The sequence below is a fragment of the Palaemon carinicauda genome, chromosome 35, assembly GCF_036898095.1.
Source record: "Palaemon carinicauda isolate YSFRI2023 chromosome 35, ASM3689809v2, whole genome shotgun sequence".
NCBI lineage: Eukaryota > Metazoa > Arthropoda > Malacostraca > Decapoda > Palaemonidae > Palaemon > Palaemon carinicauda.
The window spans coordinates 77922452-77939951 of NC_090759.1; the positions used below are offsets into that span (position 1 = coordinate 77922452).

Consider the following 17500-nt stretch of genomic DNA (forward strand, 5'->3'; position numbering starts at 1 on the left):
TTATTGATTTTATTACTTTAAAATATTACTTTAAATATTTTTCTATGAAGTGTCGAGATACAATGGTATGTCCAAACTGCCTTTTTTTAAAAAGTTTCATTTAACTTAAATCTCTGGAGTTGAACAAGGTAAGAAGTTAGTAGTTCATAGGTTATGATGGTTTTAAACTTATTCATTTTATTACTTTAAAATTAGGTTGCGATATTTTTCTATGAAGTGTCAAGTATCAGTTGTGTTAGACACTTTAAGAATTAGTAGTTTATGGATAAGGATAGTTTTAAACTTATTAAAGTTATTAATCTTAAATCAAGTAATGATATAATTTTATAAGTGTTTTAATTAAGGAGCGATATTCTTCTGATTAGTGTCAAGTAAGCGATTTCAATAATTTATTACTTTGAAATTAAATAGCGATATTCTTACTCAAGTGTCAAATACGCGCTTTCAACATTTTATTATTCTTGAATAAAGTAGATATGTAGTTCTAGAAGTATCAAGTAAGCACTTTCAAGCATTTCACTCTTAGATTAAGTAGCGATATAATTTTGCAAGGATCAAGTAAGCGCTTTCAAACATTTTATTATTCTTGAATAAAGTAGCAATATAGTTTTACACGTGTCAATTAAGTAGTTTCAAATATTTTATTTTGAAATGAAGTAGCAATATTATTCTATGAAGTGTCAAGTAAGCGCTTTCAAACATTTTATTTTTCTTGAATAAAGTAGAGATATAGTTCTATAAGTGTCAAGCAAGTGGTTTCAAATATTTTATTACTCTTGAATATTATTCTATGAAGTGTCAGGTAGGCGCTTTCAAACATTTTATTATTCTTGAATAAAGTAGAGATGTTCTATAAGTGTCAAGTAAGTGGTTTCAAATGTTTTATTACTCTTAAATATTATTCTATGAAGTGTCAAGTAAGCGCTTTCAAACATTTTATTTTTCTTGAATAAAGTAGAGATGTTCTATAAGTGTCAAGCAAGTGGTTTCAAATATTTTAGTATTCGTGAATAAAGTAGCGATATAGTTCTATAAGTGTCAAGTAAGTGATTTCAAACATTATATTATTCTTAAATAAAGTAGCGATATAGTTCTATAAGTGTCAAGTAAGCGCTTTCGAACATTTTAGTATTCATGAATAAAGTAGCGATATAGTTCTATAAGTGTTAAGTATGCGCTTTCAAACATTTTAGTGTTCGTGATTAAAGTAGCAATATAGTTCTATAAGTGTCAAGTAAGGGCTTTCAAACATTTTAGTATTCATGAATAAAGTAGGGATATAGTTCTATAAGTGTCAAGTATGCACTTTCAAACATTTAGTATTCGTGAATAAAGTAGCAATATAGTTCTATTGGTGCCAAGTATGCACTTTCAAACAATTTAGTATTCGTGAATAAAGTAGAGATATAGTTCTATAAGTGTCAAGTAAGCGCTTTCAAGCATTTTATCATTCTTGAATAAAGTAGAGATATAGTTCTATAAGTGTCAAGTAAGCACTTTCAAGCGTTTTATTATTCTTGAATAAAGAAGCGATATAGTTCTATAAGTGTCAAGTAAGCACTTTCAAACGTTTTATTATTCATGAATAAAGTAGCGATATAGTTCTTTAAGTGTCAAGTAAGCACTTTCAAGCATTTTATTATTCTTGAATAAAGTAGAGATATAGTTCTATAAGTGTCAAGTAAGCACTTTCAAACGTTTTATTATTCATGAATAAAGTAGTGATATAGTTCTATAAGTGTCAAGTAAGCACTTTCAAACATTATATTACTCTGATATTAAGCAGCGATATAGTTCTGTAAGTGTCAAGTAAGCGCTTTCAAACATTTTATTATTCTTGAATAAAGTAGTGATATAGTTCTATAAGTGTCAAGTAAGCGCTTTCAAACATTTTAGTATTCGTGAATAAATTAGCGATATAGTTCTATAAGTGTCAAGTAAGCGCTTTCAAGCATTTTATCATTCTTGAATAAAGTAGAGATATAGTTCTCTAGGTGTCAAGTATGCACTTTCAAACATTTTAGTATTCGTGAATAAAGTAGAGATATAGTTCTATAAGTGTCAAGTAAGCACTTTCAAGCATTTTATTATTCTTGAATAAAGTAGAGATATAGTTCTATAAGTGTCAAGTAAGCACTTTCAAACGTTTTATTATTCATGAATAAAGTAGTGATATAGTTCTATAAGTGTCAAGTAAGCACTTTCAAACATTATATTACTCTGATATTAAGCAGCGATATAGTTCTGTAAGTGTCAAGTAAGCGCTTTCAAACATTTTATTATTCTTGAATAAAGTAGTGATATAGTTCTATAAGTGTCAAGTAAGCGCTTTCAAACATTTTAGTATTCGTGAATAAAGTATCGATATAGTTCTATAGGTGCCAAATAAGCCCTTTCAAACATTTTAGTATTCGTGAATAAATTAGCGATATAGTTCTATAAGTGTCAAGTAAGCGCTTTCAAGCATTTTATCATTCTTGAATAAAGTAGAGATATAGTTCTCTAGGTGTCAAGTATGCACTTTCAAACATTTTAGTATTCGTGAATAAAGTAGAGATATAGTTCTATAAGTGTCAAGTAAGCACTTTCAAGCATTTTATTATTCTTGAATAAAGTAGAGATATAGTTATGTAAGTGTCAAGTAAGCGTTTTCAAACATTATATTACTCTGAAATTAAGCAGCGATATAGTTCTGTAAGTGTCAAGTAAGCGCTTTCAAACATTTTAGTATTCATGAATAAAATAGGGATATAGTTCTATAGGTGCCAAGTAAGCGCTTTCAAACATTTTAGTATTCATGAATAAAATAGGGATATAGTTCTATAAGTGTCAAGTATGCGCTTTCAAACATTTAGTATTCGTGAATAAAGTAGCAATATAGTTCTATAAGTGTCAAGTAAGTGATTTCAAACATTATATTATTCTTGAATAAAGTAGCGATATAGTTCTATAAGTGCCAAGTAAGCGCTTTCAAACATTTTAGTATTCGTGAATAAAGTAGCGATATAGTTCTATAGGTGCCAAGTAAGCGCTTTCGAGCATTTTATCATTCTTGAATAAAGTAGAGATATAGTTCTATAAGCGTCAAGCAAGTGGTTTCAAATATTTTATTAATCTGAAATATTATTCTATGAAGTGTCAAGTAAGCGCTTTCAAACATTTTATCTTTCTTGAATAAAGTACCGGACATAGTTTTATGTGTCATGTAAGCACTTTCAAATATGTTTTCACTACATAATCGGTAAGGAATTGATAATGCGTTTATCGGTTTATATTACCTTTTTATGATTGATATACAACATAGTGACCAAATTATTATTCTATTCATTACTGGAATAATTATTCTTATTCAAGCATGATTTCCTTTTGTTTCTGATGACGTAAGATATCCTTAGTAATACAATTTGCATTTTGAATTTCAACGAATTTCTATAGGGGATATTTCCCCCCCCCCCCGTATGTTCTTTGTAGTGATTACTGTAGTGTATTATTTCTCTATTATAATCTATGAGGTAAGTGCTGTATTTTTAATGAAGTAATTATTACTATGTATTTTTTTCTGGTGGTAAAAAAAATGTATCTTTCCTATTGGTTCCTGTCATCTGTGAAGTGATTATTACTAATTTTTTTTTCTTGTGGCAAGAAAAGTATATTTCATATTGGTTCCTGTCGTATGTGAAGTGATTATTACTTAGTAATTTATTCTGGTGGTAAAAAATAAGTATATTTCATATTGGTTCCTGTCGTATGTGAAGTGATTATTATTAAGTATATTTTCTTCTTGTGGCAAAAAAAGTATATTTCATATTGGTTCCTGTCGTATGTGAAGTGATTATTATTAAGTATATTTTCTTCTTGTGGCAAAAAAAGTATATTTCATATTGGTTCCTGTCGTATGTGAAGTGATTATTATTAAGTGTTTTTCCTTGTGGTAAAAAAAAAGTATATTTCATATTGCTTCCTGTCGTATGTGAAGTGATTATTGCTAAGTATTTTTTTTTCTTGTGGTTAAAAAAAAGGTATCTTTAGTATTGGTTCCTGTCGTATGTGAAGTGATTATTACTAAGTATTTTTTTCTGGTGGTAAAAAAAAGTATATTTCATATTGGTTCCTGTCGTATGTAAAGTGAATATTACTAAGTATTTTTTTCTTCTTGTGGCAAAAAAGGTATATTTCATATTGCTTCCTGTCGTATGTGAAGTGATTATTACTAAGTATTTTTTTCTTCTTGTGGCAAAAAAGGTATATTTCATATTGCTTCCTGTCGTATGTAAAGTGAATATTACTAAATATTTTTTTTTGTGGCAAATAAAGTATATTTCATATTGGTTCCTGTCGTATGTGAAGTGATTATTACTAAGTATTTTTTTTTCTTGTGGCAAAACAAAGTATATTTCATATTGCTTCCTGTCGTATGTGAAGTGATTATTACTAAGCATTTTTTTTTCTTGTGGCAAAACAAAGTATATTTCATATTGCTTCCTGTCGTCTGTGAAGTGATTATTATTAAGTATTTTTTCTTCTTGTGGCAAAAAAAATATATTTCATATTGCGTAATGTCATCGTAAGCAAAATGTATACATAGGAATTTCTGCCTATTCAGGAAGTACAGTTGGATGCAGAACTTCGTGGTACACCTCGCTCTGAGGAAATGCACCCAGTCACATCCTTACTGCACGGCGAGTGACCAAACGGATAGTGTAGTGAGAAATGGTATCAGTGCTCGGCGGGGTTACACAAAGAAAGTCTCCACTCAGTAAGGGTGTGAGAAGGTGCTCTTCCTAAGAATGAATTGTACCAGGAATTTCTGTGTCCATCTGTACATCTCATTAAATTTAACATTTCTGCCTGGTGACCGCCAGAGGAGGGTTCGAGTCCCGCTCAAACTCGTTTGTTTTTTAGTGTCTGCAGCCTCACCATCCTTGTGAGCTAAGGATGGGAGTTTTGGGGAGCCTATAGGTCTACTTGCTGAATTATCAGCAGCCATTACCTGCCCCTCCATGGTCATAGCTTGGGTGGAGAGGGGGCCTTGAGCACTAATCACACACACACACACACACACACATATATATATATATATATATATATATATATATATATATATATATATATACATATATATATATATATATATATATATTCATATGAATATATATATATATATATATATATATATATATTCATATATATATATATATATATATATATATTCATATATATAAATATATATATATATATATATATTATATATATATATATATATATATATATATATATATATATAATTTATATATACATACACACACACGCACACACACACACACACATATATATATATATATATATATATATATATATATATATGTGTGTGTGTGTGTGTGTGGTCAGTCTCTCGGGCAGTGTGACTGTCCCTTGCCTCTGCTATTCATAAGCGGCCTTTAAAATTTTGAGCATCGTATAAGGATAATGATCGCTGTATAGATATTTGCAGAGAGTCATGTTATTAGAGTCTTATGAAATTAAAGGCAGATTATAAATAAATGGATCTGTTAACCAGAACATCATATTTATTACTTCCGCCAACGAATTTGGAACGTGGTTATGTTTTTGCCCCTGTATGTGTGTTTGTGAACACCTTCCTGGTCACAATTTTAATCGTAGAGTAATGAAACTTGCAGGGATTAACTGTTATGTTAAAAGCTGGTGGTGATTAAATTTTGGAAGGTCTAGGTCACAGGTCAAGGTCAGGGTCAAGCCAAATGTTCAATTTACGTAATCAGCCATAAGTTTGGACATCGTAGTCACAGAGACTTCAAATTTGGTTCATATTTGAGCATATGAAAATCCACGCCAATTAATACAATTTAAGGTCAAAGGTCAAGGTCAACCTTTTAAGGTCAAAGGTCAAGGTCAAGCAAAAGGTTGAGAATTAAGCTGCTGCGGCGGAGGTCTGCGCTCTACTGAGTGTCCCTCTAGTTTTATCATTGTTCCCACTCATGCTAAAGCATCATATTTTCGTATACAGATAAAGTATAAAGGTCAATGACCTTTGATTGATTTTTTGCTCTGAAACCAACTAACCCCCCCCCCACTCCCCCTAAGTTAAGGACATTGGCTTAGATTAAGAAAGATTATTCAGAAAATGGTGCCAAAGAAGTAAGCTATCATAATTCTCTCTCTCTCTCTCTCTCCTCTCTCTCTCTCTCTCTCTCTCTCTCTCTCTCTCTCTCTCTCTCTCGTAACTGTTCATTGGTTTCAATGTCACCCTGATTTGCTTTCAAATTTTCCCAAACTGGTTTTTCACTTTTGACCGAAATACACACACTATACATTATATATATATATATATATATATATATATATATGTATATATATGTATGTATATATGTGTATATATATATATATATATATATATATATATTATGTATATATATCTATATATATTATATATATATTCTATATATATATATATATATATATATATATATATATATATATATGTGTGTGTGTGTGTGTATATATATATATATAATATTATATATGTATATATATATATATATATATATATATATATATATATATATATATATATATATATATATATATATATATATATATATATATATATATATTTTCACACATTTAAATGGATAACACATTCTCATTATCTCTCTCTCTCTCTCTCTCTCTCTCTCTCTCTCTCTCTCTCTCTCTCTCTCCCTCCCCTAGAATTCCCAGTATATTAAAACCATCTTACACCCACTGTTTACAATCATCCGCTTGGCAAACTTGCGAGAAGTGAAGGGAAAAAAAACAAGCAGAACTATTTGGCTTCGTTAATGCTAAACACTGCAGTAAATCGCTCCCACCTCTCTATAGATTTCGCTGTTTGTATTTGATAGGCAATTAGTGGCTCGTGTGAGGTGTGAGGAAATGAAGCTGAGACGATTCGCTTGAGCTGAGAGAGAGAACGCGTGTGTTGTGGATCTTGGCTATACGTTCTTTTTAAACGTTTTCACCTGATTTCGAAATGTTTCCACGTACGTTTATAGTTCTCGTTGTTTATAATAGTGTAGCAAGTTTATTAATAGATTTATAATTCAGGAGGACTTTGTGAAACAGAAATACAATAGATTGTCTTAATCTACACGTGTTGTGGATCTTGGCTATACGTTTTTCTAAACGTTTTTACCTGATTTCGAAATGCTTCCACGTATGTTTATAGTTCTCGTTGTTTATGATAGTGTAGCAAGTTTATTAATAGATTTATAATTCAGGAGGACTTTGTGAAACAGAAATACAATAGATTGTCTTAACCTACACGTGTGGTGGATCTCGGCTATACGTTTTTTTAAACGTTCTCACCTGATTTCGAAATGTTTTCACGTACGTTTATAGTTCTCGTTGTTTTTAATAGTGTAGCAAGTTTGTTAATAGATTTGAAATTCTTAAGGACTTGATGAATTGGAAATTATTTTTTTTTCTTAATCAGACAGGCAGGCAGACAGAGTTAGAAAATTTATGTTTTTATTATGTAATAGTTTTCCACCGTCACTTATTACTGTAGAAGATATAGACGTTTAAATACCATATTAAAATATATTCTTCGTTGAAGCAGTGAGGGGCAGTATAAAAGATAATGCTTATTATGGAATTCAAGTCTTGATATGTCATGGTTATATCCATATAAAAAAAAATGTAGGTATCATATCTTGAATAGTGTTTGCCGTCGTAAATTAAACGGAATTATTATTATTATTATTATTATTATTATTATTATTATTATTATTATTGTTGCTGTTGTTGTTGTTGGTGTTGGTGTATTCATTATCATTATTGTTATTGATATTATTTTTTTTGTTGGTATATTAATCGTTATTATTGTTGTTGTTGTATTCATTATTATTATTGCTATTGTTTTTGTTGATGTATTAATTGTTGTTGTTGTTGTATTCATTATTATTATTATTATAGCTATTATTTTTGTTTTTGTTGGTCTATTTATTATAATTATTGTTGCCATTAATATTTTTATTATTGTTGTTGTTGTTGTTGTTGCTGCTGCTGTTGTATTCACTATTACTCCTTTTCAATAGGTGGACCAACTTTTAAAAAGACATGTCCTGAAACTTAATAAACGCACAGAAATCTTTCAATTCTTATACTGTACTTACATTTTGACGCGATATTATTCGTCTCTTGCTTCCATTACTGCAGTAATACCATCTTAAAAAATCTCGACATAAGACGATCATCTTCCGCGACCTATATCTCCCTCGAAGAGGATTTCCACCCTAATATCCCCCGGCATTAAAGGCGGATTTCCCCTAACAAAACACGACTTTGCATTCAATGAAGAGACGATTTCCGATCTTACTGAGAGTGGTCGTAAGGGGGAAGTTCCCTTGGGCTTTTAGCTTCATAGGTATTAATAGGTAACTACGTTCTGATCGATTTGTATGCAAAGGGTGATCAAGATGAAATTTCATAGGATACAAGGTGCCGTACTTTCTCTCTCTCTCTCTCTCTCTCTCTCTCTCTCTCTCATTCATTTAGGCGAAGTTAGATCCTTTTTAATCTCCTTGTATTTAGGTAAGCTTATACGAATTCCTGTAGCATTAATACAAGCATTTTATATATATATATATATATATATATTATATTATATATATATATATATATATACATGTATATATATGATATATATATATACATATATATATATATGATATATATATGTATATATAGTATATATATATATATTTATTTTATATATATATATATATATATATAAAATGTATGTATGTATAATATACATTTGTGTATATCGATATTTATATGTATATATATGTATAAATTATATATATATATATATATATGTATATATATATATCTTTGTGTATGTTGTAAATATAAAGTTTTGCACATGTATATATACGTATAATTTAAATGAAACAATCCTTCTATAACGTTTACTTTCATATAAATGCAAAAGGCTTAAGCAAGTTGCATAATAACTTTGAACCGCTATTTCCAAGCTAACCGCACTACACCCTGAAGTGTATCGTACGCAATCTTCCTTTCAAGAAACTAGTTCTTCGAGAAAGCAACCGTTGTTATTAACTTTTAAGTGTTTTGGAGCCGGAAGGTGAAAAAAAAATTATACTCTTTAATATACTTGAGTATCTCTGGTAACTATAGTCAATTCTTTTTAGTGAGGCAGGTTTGCACAGACTCACGGGGGTGCCCTTTTAGTTCGGAAAAGTTTCCTGATGGCTGATTGGTTGGACAAGAAAATTCTAACCAATCATATAGTAGGAAACTTTTCCGAGCTAAAAGGGCACTGCTGCGAGTCGGTGGAAATGCGCCTCATTAAAAAAAATTGAGTATAATTCTCTTGAGTATCTCTCTGTTATCTGGTTTATTTTTGTTAGCTATGATTACTATTACTAGTACTACCACTACTATTATTCTGTTTCCTTATTTCCTTTCCTCACTGGGCTATTTTCCCTGTAGGAGCCCTTGGTCGTATAGTATCCTGCTTTTCTAACTAGGTTTGTGGGGTATCAACTACTACTACTATTCGGTTTCCTCATTTCCTTTCCTCGCTGGGCTATTTTCCCTGTTGGAGGCCTTGGTCGTATAGCATCTTGTTATACTACTACTAATTCATTTTTGTTTGGTTTATTATTATTATTATTATTGTTAATATTTTTGATATTATTATTATTATTATTATTATTATTATTATTATTACCACTACTCCTTGTTAAGCTACAACCTCTAGTTGGAAAAGCAGGATGCTATAAGGCCAAGGGCTCCAACAGGGAAAATAGCCCAGTGAGGAAAGGAAAGGTGATAAACTACCAGAGAAGTTTAAGAACAATAACAACTTTGAATTAAATCTTTCATATATAAACTGTAAAACTTGAGAATAACAAGAGGAAGAGAAACATGATGGAATATTGTCCTGTACGGATATTAAAAAACAAAGATGACTTATTCTAGTTTATCTGATGACCTATTTGTCTCTGAAGATGATTGAAAATCCCGGAATTCTTAAAGCCGTCCGACTGAGGCTTATTGTTCAGATAATCTCCGAGACACACACACACACACACACACACACACACGGACAGATAGCCCGGACCGTCTTTCGGACAGGGGCTCTTTGACAGTCAGTCATAGCTCCCCAAATCTTCGAGATAAAGATCGGCCAGTTCGAGCCACCAAAACATTGTCACAATCTCCACATGGTACAGCTGTTTATTGTCTAATAGGTAGTAGGTTGGCCAGGGCACCAGCCACCCATTAAGATACTACCGCTATCGAGTTATGGGGTCGTTTGACTGGCCAGACAGTACTACATTGAATACTTCTCTCTGGTTACGGATCATTTTCCATTTTCCTACACAGGCACTGAATAATCTGGCCTATTCCGTAAGCCCTTTCCACACGATCGAGCATGCCCGACGGGCAAACAGTGATACCAGGCCACAAGAGTTAGTGAAAATGAGGTTTGGTGACGTTGGAAGCGGGAAAACTGAAGGCAGGGATCTGGCAACAGTGTATGATGCCAGTTCCCTGTCTGTGGTTTTCCCGCTTCTGACGTCATTAACCCTCATTCTTACTAACTATTGTGGTCTGGTATCACTGTTTGCCCGTCGGGCATGCTCGATCGTGTGGACAGGGGTTTACATATTCTCCGCTGTCCTCATACATCTGACAACCAAACAATTCTCCTTTACCCAAGGGGTTAACTAGAGTACTGGAATTGTTCAGAGGCTATCATTATAGCATTTTGTAAATTCCGGATTCGATATCTTGTTTTTGTTTTGATAAACATCATTAAGGACACTTCCTATGGTCCTGGGATAGGAAAAAAATCAAGGGAGCCATCAGCTTTTAATATTCTTAGTTCGATTTTTAATACTTTCTATATGTGGGATTTTTATTTTGTTTTTGAAATCTTTCTTGATTGGTAACTGACTGATCTCTAAGGCAAGGAACTCTTCCAGGAGAAGGACGCTCCAAAATCAAACCCTTGTTCTCTAGTCTTGGATACTGCCATAGCCTATTTACCATTGTCTTCCACTGTTTTGGGTTAGAGTTCTCTTGCTTTGGGGTACACTTTGGCATACTATTCTATCTTATTTCTCTTCCTCTTGTTTTGTTAAAGTTTTTGTACAGGAAATACTTATTTTAATGTTGTTACTGTTCTTAAAATATTTTATTTTTACTTTTTTCCTTTCCTTTCTGGGCTATTTTCCCTGTTGGAGCCGGTGGGCTTATAGCATCATGCTTTTCCAACTAGGATTGTAGCTTATCAAATGATAATAATAATCATAATAATAATAATAATAATAATGATAATAATAATAATCTTTGTAATATATCGTTTTGCCTTTGTTAATGGCTTTTCTATTATATTCGTCTGGTACATTAACTGAATGAGTTGTATATGAATAATTTCAAGTTCTCTATTTAAGTAAGCATGAGAACAGATTTTCAATCCTCTTAGTAAAAGATTACAACCTAATTCAAGCTTTAGTGAAACATAATGGTAATTTAGGAAATGAATGTAGGAAACCGAAAACAAAGTTGGTTTTCTTTATCAAGTGAAGGATTTCTTTATAATTGATATGTCCAAGAAAAAATCTATCTTTTTGTTCATTCGGTTTTTAATTTAATGTCTTATGGAGCGCGCCTATTAATCTTAACAAACAACATAGAAATGGAGCCCTGAGTTTACAAAGTACCACATGGAGATTGTGAAGTCTACGCAGGACAAACTAGCCGTTCTCTATCTCAGAGTTAACAAAATAACATAGAAATGGAGCCCTGAGTTTACAAAGTACCACATGGAGATTGTGACAAAGTCTACGCAGGACAAACTAGCCGTTCTCTATCTCAGAGTTAACAAAATAACATAGAAATGGAGCCCTGAGTTTACAAAGTACCACATGGAGATTGTGACAAAGTCTACGCAGGACAAACTAGCCGTTCTCTATCTCAGAGTTAACAAAATAACATAGAAATGGAGCCCTGAGTTTACAAAGTACCACATGGAGATTGTGACAAAGTCTACGCAGGACAAACTAGCCGTTCTCTATCTCAGAGTTAACAAAATAACATAGAAATGGAGCCCTGAGTTTACAAAGTACCACATGGAGATTGTGACAAAGTCTACGCAGGACAAACTAGCCGTTCTCTATCTCAGAGTTAACAAAATAACATAGAAATGGAGCCCTGAGTTTACAAAGTACCACATGGAGATTGTGACAAAGTCTACGCAGGACAAACTAGCCGTTCTCTATCTCAGAGTTAACAAAATAACATAGAAATGGAGCCCTGAGTTTACAAAGTACCACATGGAGATTGTGACAAAGTCTACGCAGGACAAACTAGCCGTTCTCTATCTCAGAGTTAACAAAATAACATAGAAATGGAGCCCTGAGTTTACAAAGTACCACATGGAGATTGTGACAAAGTCTACGCAGGACAAACTAGCCGTTCTCTATCTCAGAGTTAACAAAATAACATAGAAATGGAGCCCTGAGTTTACAAAGTACCACATGGAGATTGTGACAAAGTCTACGCAGGACAAACTAGCCGTTCTCTATCTCAGAGTTAACAAAATAACATAGAAATGGAGCCCTGAGTTTACAAAGTACCACATGGAGATTGTGACAAAGTCTACGCAGGACAAACTAGCCGTTCTCTATCTCAGAGTTAACAAAACAACATAGAAATGGAGCCCTGATTTTACAAAGTACCACATGGAGATTGTGACAAAATCTACGTAGGACCAACTAGCCGTTCTCTATCTCAGAGTTAACATTGTGACAAAGTCTACGTAGGACAAACTAGCCGTTTTCTATCTCAGAGTTAACAAAACAACATAGAAATGGAGCCCTGAGTTTACAAAGTACCACATGGAGATTGTGACAAAGTGTACGTAGGACAAACTAGCCGTTCTCTGTCTCAGAGTTAACAAAAAAACATAGAAATGGAGCCCTGATTTTACAAAGTTCCATATGACAATTGTGATAAAGTCTACGTAGGACCAACTAGCCGTTCTCTATCTCAAAGATTATCTGAACCACGGTCCAGATACAACGTTGTACGACAATGATCTGACCGCGAAAGATCTCCCAGATAATGGCTTTGCGAATTGGGTTTTTCATTTATCCTACAGACCTGGGGCATCAGATGAACTGTGGATGAGCCTCTTTGGTATTTAAATATCTGTCGGTACTTGAAGTTCCTGAAATCATCATCTACTTCCCCACTGTTATCTCTACATTAAGGGGTTGGTTGCCTGATTCGCGCTTTCCTATGCTTTCGATCAAAGGCATCCTCTTCCACAAAACCTCTTCCCTCCATATCATCTCTTATCTTGCCATCTAATTCTGTGGTCCCAAACCTCTTCTCTCCATACCATCCTTCACCTTTTCTCGCCATAATTCTGTGCCCACAAACCTCTTCTCTCCATATCATCCTTCACCTTATCTTGCCATCTAATTCTGTCTCCAAATCTCTTCTCTCCCTATCATCCTTCACCTTAACTTGCCATCTAATTTTGTGCCCCCAAACCTCTTCCCTCCATAACATCCTTCACCTTATCTTGCCATCTAATGCTGTCTCCAAACCTCTTCTCTCCTTATCATCCTTCACCTTATCTTGCCATCTAATTCTGTCTCCAAACCTCTTCTCTCCATATCATCCTTCACCTTTTCTCGCCATCTAATTCTGTGCCCCCAAACCTCTTCTCTCCATATCATCCTTCGCCTTATCTTGCCATTTAATTCTCTCTTTCCAAACCTCTTCTCTCCATATCATCCTTCATCTTCTCTCGCCATCTAATTCTCTTACTCCCTCTTGATCTTCTCCCCCCTATAGATTCCTCCCAAGCCCTCCCCACTCTCTCCCCATCATCCATCCTGGAATTGGCCATCATAATCCAAACAAATATGAATTTATCCGAGGGACAATGGAAAGTTGACATAGTAGACAGTACCCTTCTGAATCACATCATCAAAAGCAGGGTCTATAGAATATATAGACCTTAATCAAATGAATAATCCAGCAAGACTGATCGACCGCCAAGTAACCTCCAATTTGGCAAAAATCATTAAAACACCGAGACTTAGGTTTTCAGTTATCCTTAAAACTAGATATCCTAAAATACAGACTTAGTTTTTCAGGAACGCACCTGAAAGATAATAAATCTGGATAATCCTTCACTCGACCAACAACACCCATTTTATATCAACGTAGAATCAACTGTTTCCAGTATTATTATTATTATTATTATTATTATTATTATTATTATTATTATTATTATATGTGACTCATCAAATATGACAGCTATTTAGATAGGTATGCACACACATACACGAGGCCCCCCCTCTCACCATGGTATGACTATTCCCTCTCCCCATTATTATTATTATTATTATTATTATTATTATATGTGACTCATCAAATATGACAGCTATTTAGATAGGTATGCACACACATACACGAGGCCCCCCCCTCTCACCATGGTATGACTATTCCCTCTCCCCATTATTATTATTATTATTATTATTATTGCCTGATGTATTCACGTTTATGTTCCAATTGGGAAGTGTAGTAAACTGCTATTTTTGGAACCCTTTTAATTAAGGGTTGTTTACATATATATACGTGATCGCTATAGCTGTTCATTTTAAACATTTATTTTATAATGAAAATAACATTTTTTAGCGTAACAAATCATTATTTTTGGGAATAATAATAATAATAATAATAATAATAATAATAATAATAATAGCCTTTATCAACTTCTCTCCCTTTACATCTAGAAGACGGCCAATGTGTTTTCGTTAAAAGTAATTAATCTTGTTTCCTTAGTTTTGTTTTTTATGGGTCTTTCTGAGATACATACATACGTACGAACATATTTACTGAAGTAAACTGTAGTCATCATCTGTGAAACTGGCGACAGTTTAAGTTTTCCCAATAGTTGAATCTTTGTTGTTGACCTTTTTCCTGCCTAAGAGGGATTAGAAACCAATTTCCAAAGGCTCTGAAGACTAAAGTGTAAAAAACTCCTCTCTCTCTCTCTCTCTCTCTCTCTCTCTCTCTCTCTCTCTCTCTCTCTCCTCTCTCTCTCTCTCTCTCTCTCTCTCCTCTCTCTCTCTCTCTCTCACTTTTAAGAATGCAATGGATTTCAGTGGTGTTGAGAAAACTTAAAGTGGGAAACCCCGACTCCACATTTGGAATAATTGTCCTTTTTTCGAGTCTGGTATCTTGGAAGAAGCCATTTTACAGGAGAGCATAATGCCATTATAACCTCCGCCAACGAATTTTGAAGGAGGTTATGTTCCCCCCCCTATTTGTGTGTATGTTTGTTCATGAACAACTTCCTGGCCATAATTGCAATCGTAATGAAACTTGCAGGGATTAACTTACGTAGAACGCTGGAAATTATTAAATTTTTGAAGCTCAGAGTTAAAGGTCAAGGTCAGAGTCAAGCAAAATGTCCAATTTACGTAATCAACCGTAATTTTTGACATCGATGTCACAGAGACTTCAAACTAGGTTCATATTTGAGTGTATGAAAATTCACGCCAATTAATGCATGTTAGTATGAAAGGTCAAGGTTGAGCAAAAGGTCGAGAAATAATCTGCCGCGGCGGAGGTGTGCGCTCTACTGAGTATCCCTCTAACTCTTACTTTCCATTATTCCACCATCTGTTGTTATGGTTAGGACTCATTAATGTTTTTGACTACGAAAATATTGTATCGAATAGAAAATAATAATTACGAACTCCCCTATATAATAAGAAGCAAGTGACTGGCTATATTTAAATATATATTTCTTTCCCGTCACGCGCAAGGGGAGAGGGAGCAGTCATACCCTGGCGAGAGTGAGTATCCCTAGAGGTACACTCGGAAACCAATATCCCAGAAATTGCCGAACCAGCGGGTTTTAGTCAGTCTAAATTTGAATATAGTCAGTCTAAATTTGAATATACTTCTTTCCGGTCACGCTAAACTCTCCCCGTCCCTCAGGTAGGGTGGGGGAGTAGCCATACCTTGGTGAGAGTGAGTATCCCTAAAGGTACACTCGGAAACCACTATCCCACAAATTGCCGAACCAGCGTGTTGTAGTCAGGCTATATTTAAATATATTTATTTCCGGTCTATGGTAAACTCTCCCCGTCCCTCGGGTAGGGTGGGGGAATAGCCATACCCTGGTGAGAGGGGGGCCTCGTGTATGTGTGTGAATACCTATCTAAATAGCTGTCATATTTATGATAATAATAATAATAATAATAATGTATTGGAAAGCTTATGGTGCAATGCAGGGAGTGTCTAATTGATACTCGAATCCAATGAGAGAGAGAGAGAGAGAGAGAGAGAGAGAGAGAGAGAGAGAGAGAGAGAGAGAGAGAGGGAGAGAAATTTGTCATAAGATGATATTGACGTATCAATACTAAATGGAGCCAAGATTATTAGTTATAAACTTCTTAAAGAATTTGCATAAAGTATATTTTATTTTTTATTTTATTTTAAATTTTTGGATTAACAGGAACAACTACTTGCTTTGTTGTTTAATTAATGACTTTGTTTTTTCGTTAATGGAATTCGGGATGACTCATATCATATAACAATTTCTTTATCTTAATGACTGCTTGATTTAGGGTAACCAGTTAGACATTCTGTTTGTTTGTTTGCTTGTTTTGCTTCAACGGGGTCTAATTTATTATTATTATTATTATTATTGTGATGATGATGATGATGATGATGATGGTGGTGATGTGATTATTATTATTATTATTATTATTATTATTATTATTATTATTATTATTTATTATTATTAAATTTATAATGATGGTGGTGATGTGATGAATGGTATTATAATGATGATAATGCGATTTATTATTATTATTATTATTATTATTATTATTATTATTATTGTTGTTGTTGTTTTAATTTCTAAGCATTATTTTGAAGATCATTTTAATTATAAGACGCTCTAAATGTTCAATTCCATCGTCTAGACGTTATATTACGCCATCAGTCACGAATAAAAATTTTAGTCAATGAAAGCAAACAAATTGCTTTAACAAACAGTAGATAACATTAGTAAATACCCTCCACTTCCTATATTAAAGAAACGGAAGCATAATGCTTTTATCTTATCTTGTCCCTCCTACAAGAGTATAATAAATTCGTATATTCACTCTTAATGGAGACGGCAATAAAGACTAATTTCCTATTCCACATGCAGATGCCTTTTGGGAGATAATACTAGTGGGTAAGGGACCGGGGGTGGGGGGGGGATAGCTGTCCCTTTACCGCATGATTCACGTTTTTCATCCTTATGGGAGGGAGAAGTAAGGTTCATTTTTGCCCGACACGGAACGGGTGCAAAGATACTCGCCGGGTATTTAAATGACGGACCGTGTGATGCTTATTATTAAAGGCTAGTTTTCCTCGTTTGTTA

The 17500-nt window shown here is 33.4% G+C and overlaps 1 protein-coding gene across 1 annotated transcript in view; it reads left to right on the plus strand.

The window, feature by feature from the left end:
* LOC137627373 (transmembrane channel-like protein 7) overlaps positions 1-17500 on the plus strand; it is a 437009-nt gene that overhangs the window by 47741 nt on the left and 371768 nt on the right. The gene's annotated exons all lie outside the window — the stretch shown is intronic.